Source organism: Salmo salar, unplaced genomic scaffold (assembly GCF_905237065.1).
Source record: "Salmo salar unplaced genomic scaffold, Ssal_v3.1, whole genome shotgun sequence".
In the NCBI taxonomy this organism is placed as follows: domain Eukaryota; kingdom Metazoa; phylum Chordata; class Actinopteri; order Salmoniformes; family Salmonidae; genus Salmo; species Salmo salar.
Window position 1 is genome coordinate 452,473 of NW_025550936.1, and position 18,572 is coordinate 471,044.

Here is an 18,572-nt window from a genome sequence, read left to right on the forward strand (position 1 = left end):
GATGATTTATAGATGGTTTATAGATGGTTTATAGATGTTCACTATATGGTTTATAGATGTTCACTAGATGGTTTATAGATGTTCACTAGATGGTTTATAGATGTTCACTAGATGGTTTATAGATGTACACTAGATGGTTTATAGATGGTTTATAGATGTTCAATAGATGGTTTATAGATGTTCACTAGATGGTTTATAGATGTTCACTAGATGGTTTATAGATGTTCACAAGATGGTTTATAGATAGTTTATAGATGGTTTATAGATGGTTCACTAGATGGTTTATAGATGGTTTATAGATGGTTTATAGATGTTCACTAGATGGTTTATAGATGTTCACCAGATGGTTTATAGATGTTCACTAGATGGTTTATAGATGTTCACTAGATGGTTTTAGATGGTTTATTGATGTTCACTAGATGGTTTATTTATGTTCACTAGATGGTTTATAGATGGTTAATAGATGTTCACTAGATGATTTATATATGGTTTATAGATGGTTTATAGATGTTCACTATATGGTATATAGATGTTCACTAGATGGTTTATAGATGTACACTAGATGGTTTATAGATGTTCACTAGATGGTTTATAGATGGTTAATAGATGTTCACTTTATGATTTGGAGATGGTTTATAGATGGTTTATAGATGTTCACTAGATGGTTTATAGATGTTCACTAGATGGTTTATAGATGTTCACTAGATGGTTTATAGATGGTTTATAGATGGTTTATAGATGTTCACTAGATGGTTTATAGATGTTCACCAGATGGTTTATAGATGTTCACTAGATGGTTTATAGATGTTCACTAGATGGTTTTAGATGGTTTATAGATGTTCACTAGATGGTTTATAGATGGTTAATAGATGTTCACTAGATGGTTTATAGATGGTTTATAGATGTTCATTAGATGGTTTATAGATGTACACTAGATGGTTTATAGCTTTTCTCTAGATGGTTTATAGATGGTTTATAGATGTTCACTAGATGGTTTATAGATGTTCACTAGATGGTTTATCGATGTACACTAGATGGTTTATAGATGGTTTATAGATGTTCACTAGATGGTTTATAGATGGTTAATAGATGTTCACTAGATGGTTTATAGATGGTTAATAGATGGTTTATAGATGTTTATAGATGGTTTGTAGATGTTCACTAGACTGTTTATAGATGGTTTATAGATGGTTTATAGATGTTTATAGAGGTTCACTAGACGGTTTATAGATGTTCAAAAGATGGTTTATAGATGTTCACTAGATGGTTTATAGATGGTTTATAGATGTTCACTAGATGGTTTATAGATGTTCACTAGATGGTTTATAAATGGTTTATATATGGTTTATAGAGGTTCACCAGATGGTTTATAGATGTTCACTAGATGGTTTATAGATGTTCACTAGATGGTTTATAGATGGTTTATTGATGGTTTATTGATGGTTTATAAATGGTTTATAGATGTTCACTAGATGGATTAGAGATGTTTATAGATGGTTAATAGATGGTTTATAGATGTTTATAGATGGTTTATAGATGTTCACTAGACTGTTTATAGATGGTTAATAGATGTTCACTAGATGGTTTATAGATGGTTTATAGATGTCCAGTAGACGGTTTATAGATGGTTAATAGATGGTTTATAGATGGTTTATAGATGTTTATAGATGTTCACTAGACGGTTATAGATGTTCACTAGATGGTTTATAGATGTTCACTAGATGGTTTATAGATGGTTTATAGATGTTCACTAGATGGTTTATAGATGTTCACTAGATGGTTTATAGATGTTCACTAGATGGTTTATAGATAGTTTATAGATGGTTTATAGATGTTCACTAGATTGTTTATAGACTGTTAATAGATGTTCACTAGATGGTTTATAGATGTTCACTAGATGGTTTATAGATGTACACTAGATGGTTTATAGATGGTTTATAGATGTTCAATAGATGGTTTATAGATGTTCACTAGATGGTTTATAGATGTTCACTAGATGGTTTATAGATGTTCACGAGATGGTTTATAGATAGTTTATAGATGGTTTATAGATGGTTCACTAGATGGTTTATAGATGGTTTATAGATGGTTTATAGATGTTCACTAGATGGTTTATAGATGTTCACCAGATGGTTTATAGATGTTCACTAGATGGTTTATAGATGTTCACTAGATGGTTTTAGATGGTTTATTGATGTTCACTAGATGGTTTATTTATGTTCACTAGATGGTTTATAGATGGTTAATAGATGTTCACTAGATGATTTATATATGGTTTATAGATGGTTTATAGATGTTCACTATATGGTTTATAGATGTTCACTAGATGGTTTATAGATGTACACTAGATGGTTTATAGATGTTCACTAGATGGTTTATAGATGGTTAATATGATGTTCACTTTATGATTTGGAGATGGTTTATAGATGGTTTATAGATGTTCACTAGATGGTTTATAGATGTTCACTAGATGGTTTATAGATGTTCACTAGATGGTTTATAGATGGTTTATAGATGGTTTATAGATGTTCACTAGATGGTTCATAGATGTTCACCAGATGGTTTATAGATGTTCACTAGATGGTTTATAGATGTTCACTAGATGGTTTTAGATGGTTTATAGATGTTCACTAGATGGTTTATAGATGGTTAATAGATGTTCACTAGATGGTTTATAGATGGTTTATAGATGTTCACTAGATGGTTTATAGATGTACACTAGATGGTTTATAGATTTTCTCTAGATGGTTTATAGATGGTTTATAGATGTTCACTAGATGGTTTATAGATGTTCACTAGATGGTTTATAGATGTTCACTAGATGGTTTATAGATGGTTTATAGATGTTCACTAGATGGTTTATAGATGGTTAATAGATGTTCACTAGATGGTTTATAGATGGTTAATAGATGGTTTATAGATGTTTATAGATGGTTTGTAGATGTTCACTAGACTGTTTATAGATGGTTTATAGATGGTTTATAGATGTTTATAGAGGTTCACTAGACGGTTATAGATGTTCAAAAGATGGTTTATAGATGTTCACTAGATGGTTTATAGATGGTTTATAGATGTTCACTAGATGGTTTATAGATGTTCACTAGATGGTTTATAAATGGTTTATATATGGTTTATAGAGGTTCACCAGATGGTTTATAGATGTTCACTAGATGGTTTATAGATGTTCACTAGATGGTTTATAGATGGTTTATTGATGGTTTATTGATGGTTTATAAATGGTTTATAGATGTTCACTAGATGGATTAGAGATGTTTATAGATGGTTAATAGATGGTTTATAGATGTTTATAGATGGTTTATAGATGTTCACTAGACTGTTTATAGATGGTTAATAGATGTTCACTAGATGGTTTATAGATGGTTTATAGATGGTTTATAGATGTCCAGTAGATGGTTTATAGATGGTTAATAGATGGTTTATAGATGGTTTATAGATGTTTATAGATGTTCACTAGATGGTTTATAGATGTTCACTAGATGGTTTATAGATGTTCACTAGATGGTTTATAGATGGTTTATAGATGTTCACTAGATGGTTTATAGATGTTCACTAGATGGTTTATAGATGTTCACTAGATGGTTTATAGATAGTTTACTAGATGGTTTATAGATGTTCACTAGATTGTTTATAGACTGGTTTATAGATGTTCACTAGATGGTTTATAGATGTTCACTAGATGGTTTATAGATGTTCACTAGATGGTTTATAGATGTTCACTAGATGGTTTATAGATAGTTTATAGATGGTTTATAGATGGTTCACTAGATGGTTTATAGATGGTTTATAGATGGTTTATAGATGTTCACTAGATGGTTTATAGATGTTCACCAGATGGTTTATAGATGTTCACTAGATGGTTTATAGATGTTCACTAGATGGTTTTAGATGGTTTATTGATGTTCACTAGATGGTTTATTTATGTTCACTAGATGGTTTATAGATGGTTAATAGATGTTCACTAGATGATTTATATATGGTTTATAGATGGTTTATAGATGTTCACTATATGGTTTATAGATGTTCACTAGATGGTTTATAGATGTACACTAGATGGTTTATAGATGTTCACTAGATGGTTTATAGATGGTTAATATGATGTTCACTTATGAAGATGGTTTATAGATGGTTTATAGATGTTCACTAGATGGTTTATAGATGTTCACTAGATGGTTTATAGATGTTCACTAGATGGTTTATAGATGGTTTATAGATGGTTTATAGATGTTCACTAGATGGTTCATAGATGTTCACCAGATGGTTTATAGATGTTCACTAGATGGTTTATAGATGTTCACTAGATGGTTTTAGATGGTTTATTGATGTTCACTAGATGGTTTATAGATGGTTAATAGATGTTCACTAGATGGTTTATAGATGGTTTATAGATGTTCACTAGATGGTTTATAGATGTTCACTAGATGGTTTATCGATGTACACTAGATTGTTTATAGATGGTTTATAGATGTTCACTAGATGGTTTATAGATGTTTTATAGATGTTCACTAGATGGTTTATAGATGTACACTAGATGGTTTATAGATGTTCACTAGATGGTTTATAGATGGTTTATAGATGTTCACTAGATGGTTTATAGATGGTTTATAGATGTTCACTAGATGGTTTATAGATGGTTAATAGATGGTTTATAGATGTTTACTAGATGGTTTATAGATGTTCACTAGACTGTTTATAGATGGTTTATAGATGGTTTATAGATGTTTATAGAGGTTCACTAGATGGTTTATAGATGTTCAATAGATGGTTTATAGATGTTCACTAGATGGTTTATAGATGGTTTATAGATGTTCACTAGATGGTTTATAGATGTTCACTAGATGGTTTATAAATGGTTTATAGATGGTTTATAGAGGTTCACCAGATGGTTTATAGATGTTCACTAGATGGTTTATAGATGTTCACTAGATGGTTTATAGATGGTTTACTAGATGGTTTATAAATGGTTTATAGATGTTCACTAGATGGATTAGAGATGTTTATAGATGGTTACTAGATGTTTTATAGATGTTTATAGATGGTTTATAGATGTTCACTAGACTGTTTATAGATGGTTAATAGATGTTCACTAGATGGTTTATAGATGGTTTATAGATGGTTTATAGATGTCCAGTAGACGGTTTATAGATGGTTTATAGATGTTTATAGATGTTCACTAGACGGTTATAGATGTTCACTAGATGGTTTATAGATGTTCACTAGATGGTTTATAGACTGTTAATAGATGTTCACTAGATGGTTTATAGATGTTCACTAGATGGTTTATAGATGTACACTAGATGGTTTATAGATGGTTTATAGATGTTCAATAGATGGTTTATAGATGTTCACTAGATGGTTTATAGATGTTCACTAGATGGTTTATAGATGTTCACGAGATGGTTTATAGATAGTTTATAGATGGTTTATAGATGGTTCACTAGATGGTTTATAGATGGTTTATAGATGGTTTATAGATGTTCACTAGATGGTTTATAGATGTTCACCAGATGGTTTATAGATGTTCACTAGATGGTTTATAGATGTTCACTAGATGGTTTTAGATGGTTTATAGATGTTCACTAGATGGTTTATTTATGTTCACTAGATGGTTTATAGATGGTTAATAGATGTTCACTAGATGATTTATAGATGGTTTATAGATGGTTTATAGATGTTCACTAGATGGTTTATAGATGTTCACTAGATGGTTTATAGATGTTCACTAGATGGTTTATAGATGTTCACTAGATGGTTTATAGATGGTTAATAGATGTTCACTTTATGAGGAGATGGTTTATAGATGGTTTATAGATGTTCACTAGATGGTTTATAGATGTTCACTAGATGGTTTATAGATGTTCACTAGATGGTTTATAGATGGTTTATAGATGGTTTATAGATGTTCACTAGATGGTTTATAGATGTTCACCAGATGGTTTATAGATGTTCACTAGATGGTTTATAGATGTTCACTAGATGGTTTATAGATGGTTTATAGATGTTCACTAGATGGTTTATAGATGGTTAATAGATGTTCACTAGATGGTTTATAGATGGTTTATAGATGTTCACTAGATGGTTTATAGATGTACACTAGATGGTTTATAGATGTTCACTAGATGGTTTATAGATGGTTTATAGATGTTCACTAGATGGTTTATAGATGTTCACTAGATGGTTTATAGAAGTACACTAGATGGTGTATTGATGGTTTTTAGATGGTTTATAGATGGTTTATAGATGTTTATAGATGTTCACTAGATAGTTTATAGATGGTTTATAGATGGTTTATAGATGTTCACTAGATGGTTTATAGATGGTTTATAGATGTTCACTAGATGGTTTATAGATGTTGACTAGATGATTAATAGATGGTTAATAGATGTTCACTAGATGGTTTATAGATGTTCACTAGATGGTTTATAGATGGTTAATAGATGGTTTATAGATGTTCACTAGATGGTTTATAGATAGTTAATAGATGTTCACTAGATGGTTTATAGATGTTCACTAGATGGTTTATAGATGTTCACTAGATGGTTTATAGATATTCACTAGATGGCTTAGAGATGTTTATAGATGGTTAATAGATGGTTTATAGATGTTTATAGATGGTTTATAGATGTTCACTAGACTGTTTATAGATGGTTAATAGATGTTCACTAGATGGTTTATAGATGGTTTATAGATGGTTTATAGATGTCCACTAGACGGTTTATAGATGGTTAATAGATGGTTTATAGATGTTCACTAGATGGTTTATAGATGGTTTATAGATGTTCACTAGATGGTTTATAGATGTTCACTAGATGGTTTATAGATGTTCACGAGATGGTTTATAGATAGTTTATAGATGGTTTATAGATGGTTCACTAGATGGTTTATAGATGGTTTATAGATGGTTTATAGATGTTCACTAGATGGTTTATAGATGTTCACCAGATGGTTTATAGATGTTCACTAGATGGTTTATAGATGTTCACTAGATGGTTTTAGATGGTTTATTGATGTTCACTAGATGGTTTATTTATGTTCACTAGATGGTTTATAGATGGTTAATAGATGTTCACTAGATGATTTATAGATGGTTTATAGATGGTTTATAGATGTTCACTAGATGGTTTATAGATGTTCACTAGATGGTTTATAGATGTACACTAGATGGTTTATAGATGTTCACTAGATGGTTTATAGATGGTTAATAGATGTTCACTATATGATTTGTAGATGGTTTATAGATGGTTTATAGATGTTCACTAGATGGTTTATAGATGTTCACTAGATGGTTTATAGATGTTCACTAGATGGTTTATAGATGGTTTATAGATGGTTTATAGATGTTCACTAGATGGTTTATAGATGTTCACCAGATGGTTTATAGATGTTCACTAGATGGTTTATAGATGTTCACTAGATGGTTTATAGATGGTTTATTGATGTTCACTAGATGGTTTATAGATGGTTTATAGATGTTTATAGATGTTCACTAGATGGTTTATAGATGGTTTATAGATGTTCACTAGATGGTTTATAGATGTTGACTAGATGATTTATAGATGGTTTATAGATGTTCACTAGATGGTTTATAGATGTTCACTAGATGGTTTATAGATGGTTTATAGATGGTTTATAGATGTTCACTAGATGGTTTATAGATGGTTTATAGATGTTCACTAGATGGTTTATAGATGTTCACTAGATGGTTTACAGATGTTCACTAGATGGTTTATAGATATTCACTAGATGGCTTATAGATGTTTATAGATGGTTAATAGATGGTTTATAGATGTTTATAGATGGTTTATAGATGTTCACTAGACTGTTTATAGATGGTTAATAGATGTTCACTAGATGGTTTATAGATGGTTTATAGATGGTTTATAGATGTCCACTAGACGGTTTATAGATGGTTAATAGATGGTTTATAGATGTTCACTAGATGGTTTATAGATGGTTTATAGATGTTCACTAGATGGTTTATAGATGTTCACTAGATGGTTTATAGATGTTCACGAGATGGTTTATAGATAGTTTATAGATGGTTTATAGATGGTTCACTAGATGGTTTATAGATGGTTTATAGATGGTTTATAGATGTTCACTAGATGGTTTATAGATGTTCACCAGATGGTTTATAGATGTTCACTAGATGGTTTATAGATGTTCACTAGATGGTTTTAGATGGTTTATAGATGTTCACTAGATGGTTTATTTATGTTCACTAGATGGTTTATAGATGGTTAATAGATGTTCACTAGATGATTTATATATGGTTTATAGATGGTTTATAGATGTTCACTATATGGTTTATAGATGTTCACTAGATGGTTTATTGATGTACACTAGATGGTTTATAGATGTTCACTAGATGGTTTATAGATGGTTAATAGATGTTCACTTTATGAGGAGATGGTTTATAGATGGTTTATAGATGTTCACTAGATGGTTTATAGATGTTCACTAGATGGTTTATAGATGTTCACTAGATGGTTTATAGATGGTTTATAGATGGTTTATAGATGTTCACTAGATGGTTTATAGATGTTCACCAGATGGTTTATAGATGTTCACTAGATGGTTTATAGATGTTCACTAGATGGTTTTAGATGGTTTATTGATGTTCACTAGATGGTTTATAGATGGTTAATAGATGTTCACTAGATGGTTTATAGATGGTTTATAGATGTTCATTAGATGGTTTATAGATGTACACTAGATGGTTTATAGATGTTCTCTAGATGGTTTATAGATGGTTTATAGATGTTCACTAGATGGTTTATAGATGTTCACTAGATGGTTTATCGATGTACACTAGATGGTTTATAGATGGTTTATAGATGTTCACTAGATGGTTTATAGATGGTTAATAGATGTTCACTAGATGGTTTATAGATGGTTAATAGATGGTTTATAGATGTTTATAGATGGTTTGTAGATGTTCACTAGACTGTTTATAGATGGTTTATAGATGGTTTATAGATGTTTATAGAGGTTCACTAGACGGTTATAGATGTTCAAAAGATGGTTTATAGATGTTCACTAGATGGTTTATAGATGGTTTATAGATGTTCACTAGATGGTTTATAGATGTTCACTAGATGGTTTATAAATGGTTTATATATGGTTTATAGATGTTCACCAGATGGTTTATAGATGTTCACTAGATGGTTTATAGATGTTCACTAGATGGTTTATAGATGGTTTATTGATGGTTTATTGATGGTTTATAAATGGTTTATAGATGTTCACTAGATGGATTAGAGATGTTTATAGATGGTTAATAGATGGTTTATAGATGTTTATAGATGGTTTATAGATGTTCACTAGACTGTTTATAGATGGTTAATAGATGTTCACTAGATGGTTTATAGATGGTTTATAGATGGTTTATAGATGTCCAGTAGACGGTTTATAGATGGTTAATAGATGGTTTATAGATGGTTTATAGATGTTTATAGATGTTCACTAGACGGTTATAGATGTTCACTAGATGGTTTATAGATGTTCACTAGATGGTTTATAGATGGTTTATAGATGTTCACTAGATGGTTTATAGATTTTCACTAGATGGTTTATAGATGTTCACTAGATGGTTTATAGATAGTTTATAGATGGTTTATAGATGTTCACTAGATTGTTTATAGACTGTTAATAGATGTTCACTAGATGGTTTATAGATGTTCACTAGATGGTTTATAGATGTACACTAGATGGTTTATAGATGGTTTATAGATGTTCAATAGATGGTTTATAGATGTTCACTAGATGGTTTATAGATGTTCACTAGATGGTTTATAGATGTTCACGAGATGGTTTATAGATAGTTTATAGATGGTTTATAGATGGTTCACTAGATGGTTTATAGATGGTTTATAGATGGTTTATAGATGTTCACTAGATGGTTTATAGATGTTCACCAGATGGTTTATAGATGTTCACTAGATGGTTTATAGATGTTCACTAGATGGTTTTAGATGGTTTATTGATGTTCACTAGATGGTTTATTTATGTTCACTAGATGGTTTATAGATGGTTAATAGATGTTCACTAGATGATTTATATATGGTTTATAGATGGTTTATAGATGTTCACTATATGGTTTATAGATGTTCACTAGATGGTTTATAGATGGTTAATATGATGTTCACTTTATGATTTGGAGATGGTTTATAGATGGTTTATAGATGTTCACTAGATGGTTTATAGATGTTCACTAGATGGTTTATAGATGTTCACTAGATGGTTTATAGATGGTTTATAGATGGTTTATAGATGTTCACTAGATGGTTCATAGATGTTCACCAGATGGTTTATAGATGTTCACTAGATGGTTTATAGATGTTCACTAGATGGTTTTAGATGGTTTATTGATGTTCACTAGATGGTTTATAGATGGTTAATAGATGTTCACTAGATGGTTTATAGATGGTTTATAGATGTTCACTAGATGGTTTATAGATGTTCACTAGATGGTTTATCGATGTACACTAGATTGTTTATAGATGGTTTATAGATGTTCACTAGATGGTTTATAGATGGTTTATAGATGTTCACTAGATGGTTTATAGATGTACACTAGATGGTTTATAGCTTTTCACTAGATGGTTTATAGATGGTTTATAGATGTTCACTAGATGGTTTATAGATGGTTAATAGATGTTCACTAGATGGTTTATAGATGGTTAATAGATGGTTTATAGATGTTTATAGATGGTTTGTAGATGTTCACTAGACTGTTTATAGATGGTTTATAGATGGTTTATAGATGTTTATAGAGGTTCACTAGACGGTTATAGATGTTCAAAAGATGGTTTATAGATGTTCACTAGATGGTTTATAGATGGTTTATAGATGTTCACTAGATGGTTTATAGATGTTCACTAGATGGTTTATAAATGGTTTATATATGGTTTATAGAGGTTCACCAGATGGTTTATAGATGTTCACTAGATGGTTTATAGATGTTCACTAGATGGTTTATAGATGGTTTATTGATGGTTTATAAATGGTTTATAGATGTTCACTAGATGGATTAGAGATGTTTATAGATGGTTAATAGATGGTTTATAGATGTTTATAGATGGTTTATAGATGTTCACTAGACTGTTTATAGATGGTTAATAGATGTTCACTAGATGGTTTATAGATGGTTTATAGATGTTCACTAGATGGTTTATAGATGTTTATAGATGGTTTATAGATTTTCACTAGATGGTTTATAGAAGTACACTAGATGGTGTATTGATGGTTTTTAGATGGTTTATAGATGGTTTATAGATGTTTATAGATGTTCACTAGATAGTTTATAGATGGTTTATAGATGTTTATAGATGTTCACTAGATGGTTTATAGATGGTTTATAGATGTTTATAGATGTTCACTAGATGGTTTATAGATGGTTTATAGATGTTCACTAGATGGTTTATAGATGTTGACTAGATGATTAATAGATGGTTAATAGATGTTCACTAGATGGTTTATAGATGTTCACTAGATGGTTATAGATGGTTAATAGATGGTTTATAGATGTTCACTAGATGGTTTATAGATGTTCACTAGATGGTTTATAGATGTTCACGAGATGGTTTATAGATAGTTTATAGATGGTTTATAGATGGTTCACTAGATGGTTTATAGATGGTTTATAGATGGTTTATAGATGTTCACTAGATGGTTTATAGATGTTCACCAGATGGTTTATAGATGTTCACTAGATGGTTTATAGATGTTCACTAGATGGTTTTAGATGGTTAATAGATGTTCACTAGATGATTTATAGATGGTTTATAGATGGTTTATAGATGTTCACTATATGGTTTTTAGATGTTCACTAGATGGTTTATAGATGTTCACTAGATGGTTTATAAATGTTCACTAGATGGTTTATAGATGTACACTAGATGGTTTATAGATGGTTTATAGATGTTCAATAGATGGTTTATAGATGTTCACTAGATGGTTTATAGATGTTCACTAGATGGTTTATAGATGTTCACGAGATGGTTTATAGATAGTTTATAGATGGTTTATAGATGGTTCACTAGATGGTTTATAGATGGTTTATAGATGGTTTATAGATGTTCACTAGATGGTTTATAGATGTTCACCAGATGGTTTATAGATGTTCACTAGATGGTTTATAGATGTTCACTAGATGGTTTTAGATGGTTTATTGATGTTCACTAGATGGTTTATTTATGTTCACTAGATGGTTTATAGATGGTTAATAGATGTTCACTATATGATTTGTAGATGGTTTATAGATGGTTTATAGATGTTCACTAGATGGTTTATAGATGTTCACTAGATGGTTTATAGATGTTCACTAGATGGTTTATAGATGGTTTATAGATGGTTTATAGATGTTCACTAGACGGTTTATAGAGTGTTAATAGATGGTTTATAGATGGTTTATAGATGTTTATAGATGTTCACTAGACGGTTATAGATGTTCACTAGATGGTTTATAGATGTTCACTAGATGGTTTATAGATGGTTTATAGATGTTCACTAGATGGTTTATAGACTGTTAATAGATGTTCACTAGATGGTTTATAGATGTTCACTAGATGGTTTATAGATGTACATTAGATGGTTTATAGATGGTTTATAGATGTTCAATAGATGGTTTATAGATGTTCACTAGATGGTTTATAGATGTTCACTAGATGGTTTATAGAAGTACACTAGATGGTGTATTGATGGTTTTTAGATGGTTTATAGATGGTTTATAGATGTTTATAGATGTTCACTAGATAGTTTATAGATGGTTTATAGATGTTTATAGATGTTCACTAGATGGTTTATAGATGGTTTATAGATGTTCACTAGATGGTTTATAGATGTTGACTAGATGATTAATAGATGGTTAATAGATGTTCACTAGATGGTTTATAGATGTTCACTAGATGGTTTATAGATGGTTAATAGATGGTTTATAGATGTTAACTAGATGGTTTATAGATAGTTAATAGATGTTCACTAGATGGTTTATAGATGTTCACTAGATGGTTTATAGATGTTCACTAGATGGTTTATAGATATTCACTAGATGGCTTAGAGATGTTTATAGATGGTTAATAGATGGTTTATAGATGTTTATAGATGGTTTATAGATGTTCACTAGACTGTTTATAGATGGTTAATAGATGTTCACTAGATGGTTTATAGATGGTTTATAGATGGTTTATAGATGTCCACTAGACGGTTTATAGATGGTTAATAGATGGTTTATAGATGTTCACTAGATGGTTTATAGATGGTTTATAGATGTTCACTAGATGGTTTATAGATGTTCACTAGATGGTTTATAGATGTTCACGAGATGGTTTATAGATAGTTTATAGATGGTTTATAGATGGTTCACTAGATGGTTTATAGATGGTTTATAGATGTTCACTAGATGGTTTATAGATGTTCACCAGATGGTTTATAGATGTTCACTAGATGGTTTATAGATGTTCACTAGATGGTTTTAGATGGTTTATTGATGTTCACTAGATGGTTTATTTATGTTCACTAGATGGTTTATAGATGGTTAATAGATGTTCACTAGATGATTTATAGATGGTTTATGGATGGTTTATAGATGTTCACTATATGGTTTATAGATGTCCACTAGACGGTTTATAGAGTGTTAATAGATGGTTTATAGATGGTTTATAGATGTTCACTAGACGGTTATAGATGTTCACTAGATGGTTTATAGATGTTCACTAGATGGTTTATAGATGGTTTATAGATGTTCACTAGATGGTTTATAGATTTTCACTAGATGGTTTATAGATGTTCACTAGATGGTTTATAGATAGTTTATAGATGGTTTATAGATGTTCACTAGATGGTTTATAGACTGTTAATAGATGTTCACTAGATGGTTTATAGATGTTCACTAGATGGTTTATAGATGTACACTAGATGGTTTATAGATGGTTTATAGATGTTCAATAGATGGTTTATAGATGTTCACTAGATGGTTTATAGATGTTCACTAGATGGTTTATAGAAGTACACTAGATGGTGTATTGATGGTTTTTAGATGGTTTATAGATGGTTTATAGATGTTTATAGATGTTCACTAGATAGTTTATAGATGGTTTATAGATGTTTATAGATGTTCACTAGATGGTTTATAGATGGTTTATAGATGTTCACTAGATGGTTTATAGATGTTGACTAGATGATTAATAGATGGTTAATAGATGTTCACTAGATGGTTTATAGATGTTCACTAGATGGTTTATAGATGGTTAATAGATGGTTTATAGATGTTCACTAGATGGTTTATAGATAGTTAATAGATGTTCACTAGATGGTTTATAGATGTTCACTAGATGGTTTATAGATGTTCACTAGATGGTTTATAGATATTCACTAGATGGCTTAGAGATGTTTATAGATGGTTAATAGATGGTTTATAGATGTTTATAGATGGTTTATAGATGTTCACTAGACTGTTTATAGATGGTTAATAGATGTTCACTAGATGGTTTATAGATGGTTTATAGATGGTTTATAGATGTCCACTAGACGGTTTATAGATGGTTAATAGATGGTTTATAGATGTTCACTAGATGGTTTATAGATGGTTTATAGATGTTCACTAGATGGTTTATAGATGTTCACTAGATGGTTTATAGATGTTCACGAGATGGTTTATAGATAGTTTATAGATGGTTTATAGATGGTTCACTAGATGGTTTATAGATGGTTTATAGATGTTCACTAGATGGTTTATAGATGTTCACCAGATGGTTTATAGATGTTCACTAGATGGTTTATAGATGTTCACTAGATGGTTTTAGATGGTTTATTGATGTTCACTAGATGGTTTATTTATGTTCACTAGATGGTTTATAGATGGTTAATAGATGTTCACTAGATGATTTATAGATGGTTTATGGATGGTTTATAGATGTTCACTATATGGTTTATAGATGTTCACTAGATGGTTTATAGATGTTCACTAGATGGTTTATAGATGTTCACTAGATGGTTTATAGATGTACACTAGATGGTTTATAGATGGTTTATAGATGTTCACTAGATGGTTTATAGATAGTTTATAGATGGTTTATAGATGGTTCACTAGATGGTTTATAGATGGTTTATAGATGGTTTATAGATGTTCACTAGATGGTTTATAGATGTTCACCAGATGGTTTATAGATGTTCACTAGATGGTTTATAGATGTTCACTAGATGGTTTTAGATGGTTTATTGATGTTCACTAGATGGTTTATTTATGTTCACTAGATGGTTTATAGATGGTTAATAGATGTTCACTAGATGATTTATAGATGGTTTATAGATGGTTTATAGATGTTCACTATATGGTTTATAGATGTTCACTAGATGGTTTATAGATGTTCACTAGATGGTTTATAGATGTTCACTAGATGGTTTATAGATGTACACTAGATGGTTTATAGATGGTTTATAGATGTTCAATAGATGGTTTATAGATGTTCACTAGATGGTTTATAGATGTTCACTAGATGGTTTATAGATGTTCACGAGATGGTTTATAGATAGTTTATAGATGGTTTATAGATGGTTCACTAGATGGTTTATAGATGGTTTATAGATGGTTTATAGATGTTCACTAGATGGTTTATAGATGTTCACCAGATGGTTTATAGATGTTCACTAGATGGTTTATAGATGTTCACTAGATGGTTTTAGATGGTTTATAGATGTTCACTAGATGGTTTATTTATGTTCACTAGATGGTTTATAGATGGTTAATAGATGTTCACTAGATGATTTATATATGGTTTATAGATGGTTTATAGATGTTCACTATATGGTTTATAGATGTTCACTAGATGGTTTATAGATGTACACTAGATGGTTTATAGATGTTCACTAGATGGTTTATAGATGGTTAATATGATGTTCACTTTATGATTTGGAGATGGTTTATAGATGGTTTATAGATGTTCACTAGATGGTTTATAGATGTTCACTAGATGGTTTATAGATGTTCACTAGATGGTTTATAGATGGTTTATAGATGGTTTATAGATGTTCACTAGATGGTTCATAGATGTTCACCAGATGGTTTATAGATGTTCACTAGATGGTTTATAGATGTTCACTAGATGGTTTTAGATGGTTTATTGATGTTCACTAGATGGTTTATAGATGGTTAATAGATGTTCACTAGATGGTTTATAGATGGTTTATAGATGTTCATTAGATGGTTTATAGATGTACACTAGATGGTTTATAGCTTTTCACTAGATGGTTTATAGATGGTTTATAGATGTTCACTAGATGGTTTATAGATGTTCACTAGATGGTTTATCGATGTACACTAGATGGTTTATAGATGGTTTATAGATGTTCACTAGATGGTTTATAGATGGTTTATAGATGTTCACTAGATGGTTTATAGATGTACACTAGATGGTTTATAGCTTTTCACTAGATGGTTTATAGATGGTTTATAGATGTTCACTAGATGGTTTATAGATGGTTAATAGATGTTCACTAGATGGTTTATAGATGGTTAATAGATGGTTTATAGATGTTTATAGATGGTTTGTAGATGTTCACTAGACTGTTTATAGATGGTTTATAGATGGTTTATAGATGTTTATAGAGGTTCACTAGACGGTTATAGATGTTCAAAAGATGGTTTATAGATGTTCACTAGATGGTTTATAGATGGTTTATAGATGTTCACTAGATGGTTTATAGATGTTCACTAGATGGTTTATAAATGGTTTATATATGGTTTATAGAGGTTCACCAGATGGTTTATAGATGTTCACTAGATGGTTTATAGATGTTCACTAGATGGTTTATAGATGGTTTATTGATGGTTTATAAATGGTTTATAGATGTTCACTAGATGGATTAGAGATGTTTATAGATGGTTAATAGATGGTTTATAGATGTTTATAGATGGTTTATAGATGTTCACTAGACTGTTTATAGATGGTTAATAGATGTTCACTAGATGGTTTATAGATGGTTTATAGATGGTTTATAGATGTCCAGTAGACGGTTTATAGATGGTTAATAGATGGTTTATAGATGGTTTATAGATGTTTATAGATGTTCACTAGATGGTTATAGATGTTCACTAGATGGTTTATAGATGTTCACTAGATGGTTTATAGATGTTCACTAGATGGTTTATAGATGGTTTATAGATGTTCACTAGATGGTTTATAGATGTTCACTAGATGGTTTATAGATGTACACTAGATGGTTTATAGATGGTTTATAGATGTTCAATAGATGGTTTATAGATGTTCACTAGATGGTTTATAGATGTTCACTAGATGGTTTATAGATGTACACTAGATGGTTTATAGATAGTTTATAGATGGTTTATAGATGGTTCACTAGATGGTTTATAGATGGTTTATAGATGGTTTATAGATGTTCACTAGATGGTTTATAGATGTTCACAGATGGTTTATAGATGTTCACTAGATGGTTTATAGATGTTCACTAGATGGTTTTAGATGGTTTATAGATGTTCACTAGATGGTTTATAGATGTTGACTAGATGATTAATAGATGGTTAATAGATGTTCACTAGATGGTTTATAGATGTTCACTAGATGGTTTATAGATGGTTAATAGATGGTTTATAGATGTTCACTAGATGGTTTATAGATAGTTAATAGATGTTCACTAGATGGTTTATAGATGTTCACTAGATGGTTTATAGATGTTCACTAGATGGTTTATAGATATTCACTAGATGGCTTAGAGATGTTTATAGATGGTTAATAGATGTTCACTAGATGGTTTATAGATGGTTTATAGATGTTCACTAGATGGTTTATAGATGTTCACTAGATGGTTTATCGATGTACACTAGATGGTTTATAGATGGTTTATAGATGTTCACTAGATGGTTTATAGATGGTTTATAGATGTTCACTAGATGGTTTATAGATGTACACTAGATGGTTTATAGCTTTTCACTAGATGGTTTATAGATGGTTTATAGATGTTCACTAGATGGTTTATAGATGGTTAATAGATGTTCACTAGATGGTTTATAGATGGTTAATAGATGGTTTATAGATGTTTATAGATGGTTTGTAGAGGTTCACTAGACTGTTTATAGATGGTTTATAGATGGTTTATAGATGTTTATAGAGGTTCACTAGACGGTTATAGATGTTCAAAAGATGGTTTATAGATGTTCACTAGATGGTTTATAGATGGTTTATAGATGTTCACTAGATGGTTTATAGATGTTCACTAGATGGTTTATAAATGGTTTATATATGGTTTATAGATGTTCACCAGATGGTTTATAGATGTTCACTAGATGGTTTATAGATGTTCACTAGATGGTTTATAGATGGTTTATTGATGGTTTATAAATGGTTTATAGATGTTCACTAGATGGATTAGAGATGTTTATAGATGGTTAATAGATGGTTTATAGATGTTTATAGATGGTTTATAGATGTTCACTAGACTGTTTATAGATGGTTTATAGATGTTCACTAGATGGTTTATAGATGGTTTATAGATGGTTTATAGATGTCCACTAGACGGTTTATAGATGGTTAATAGAT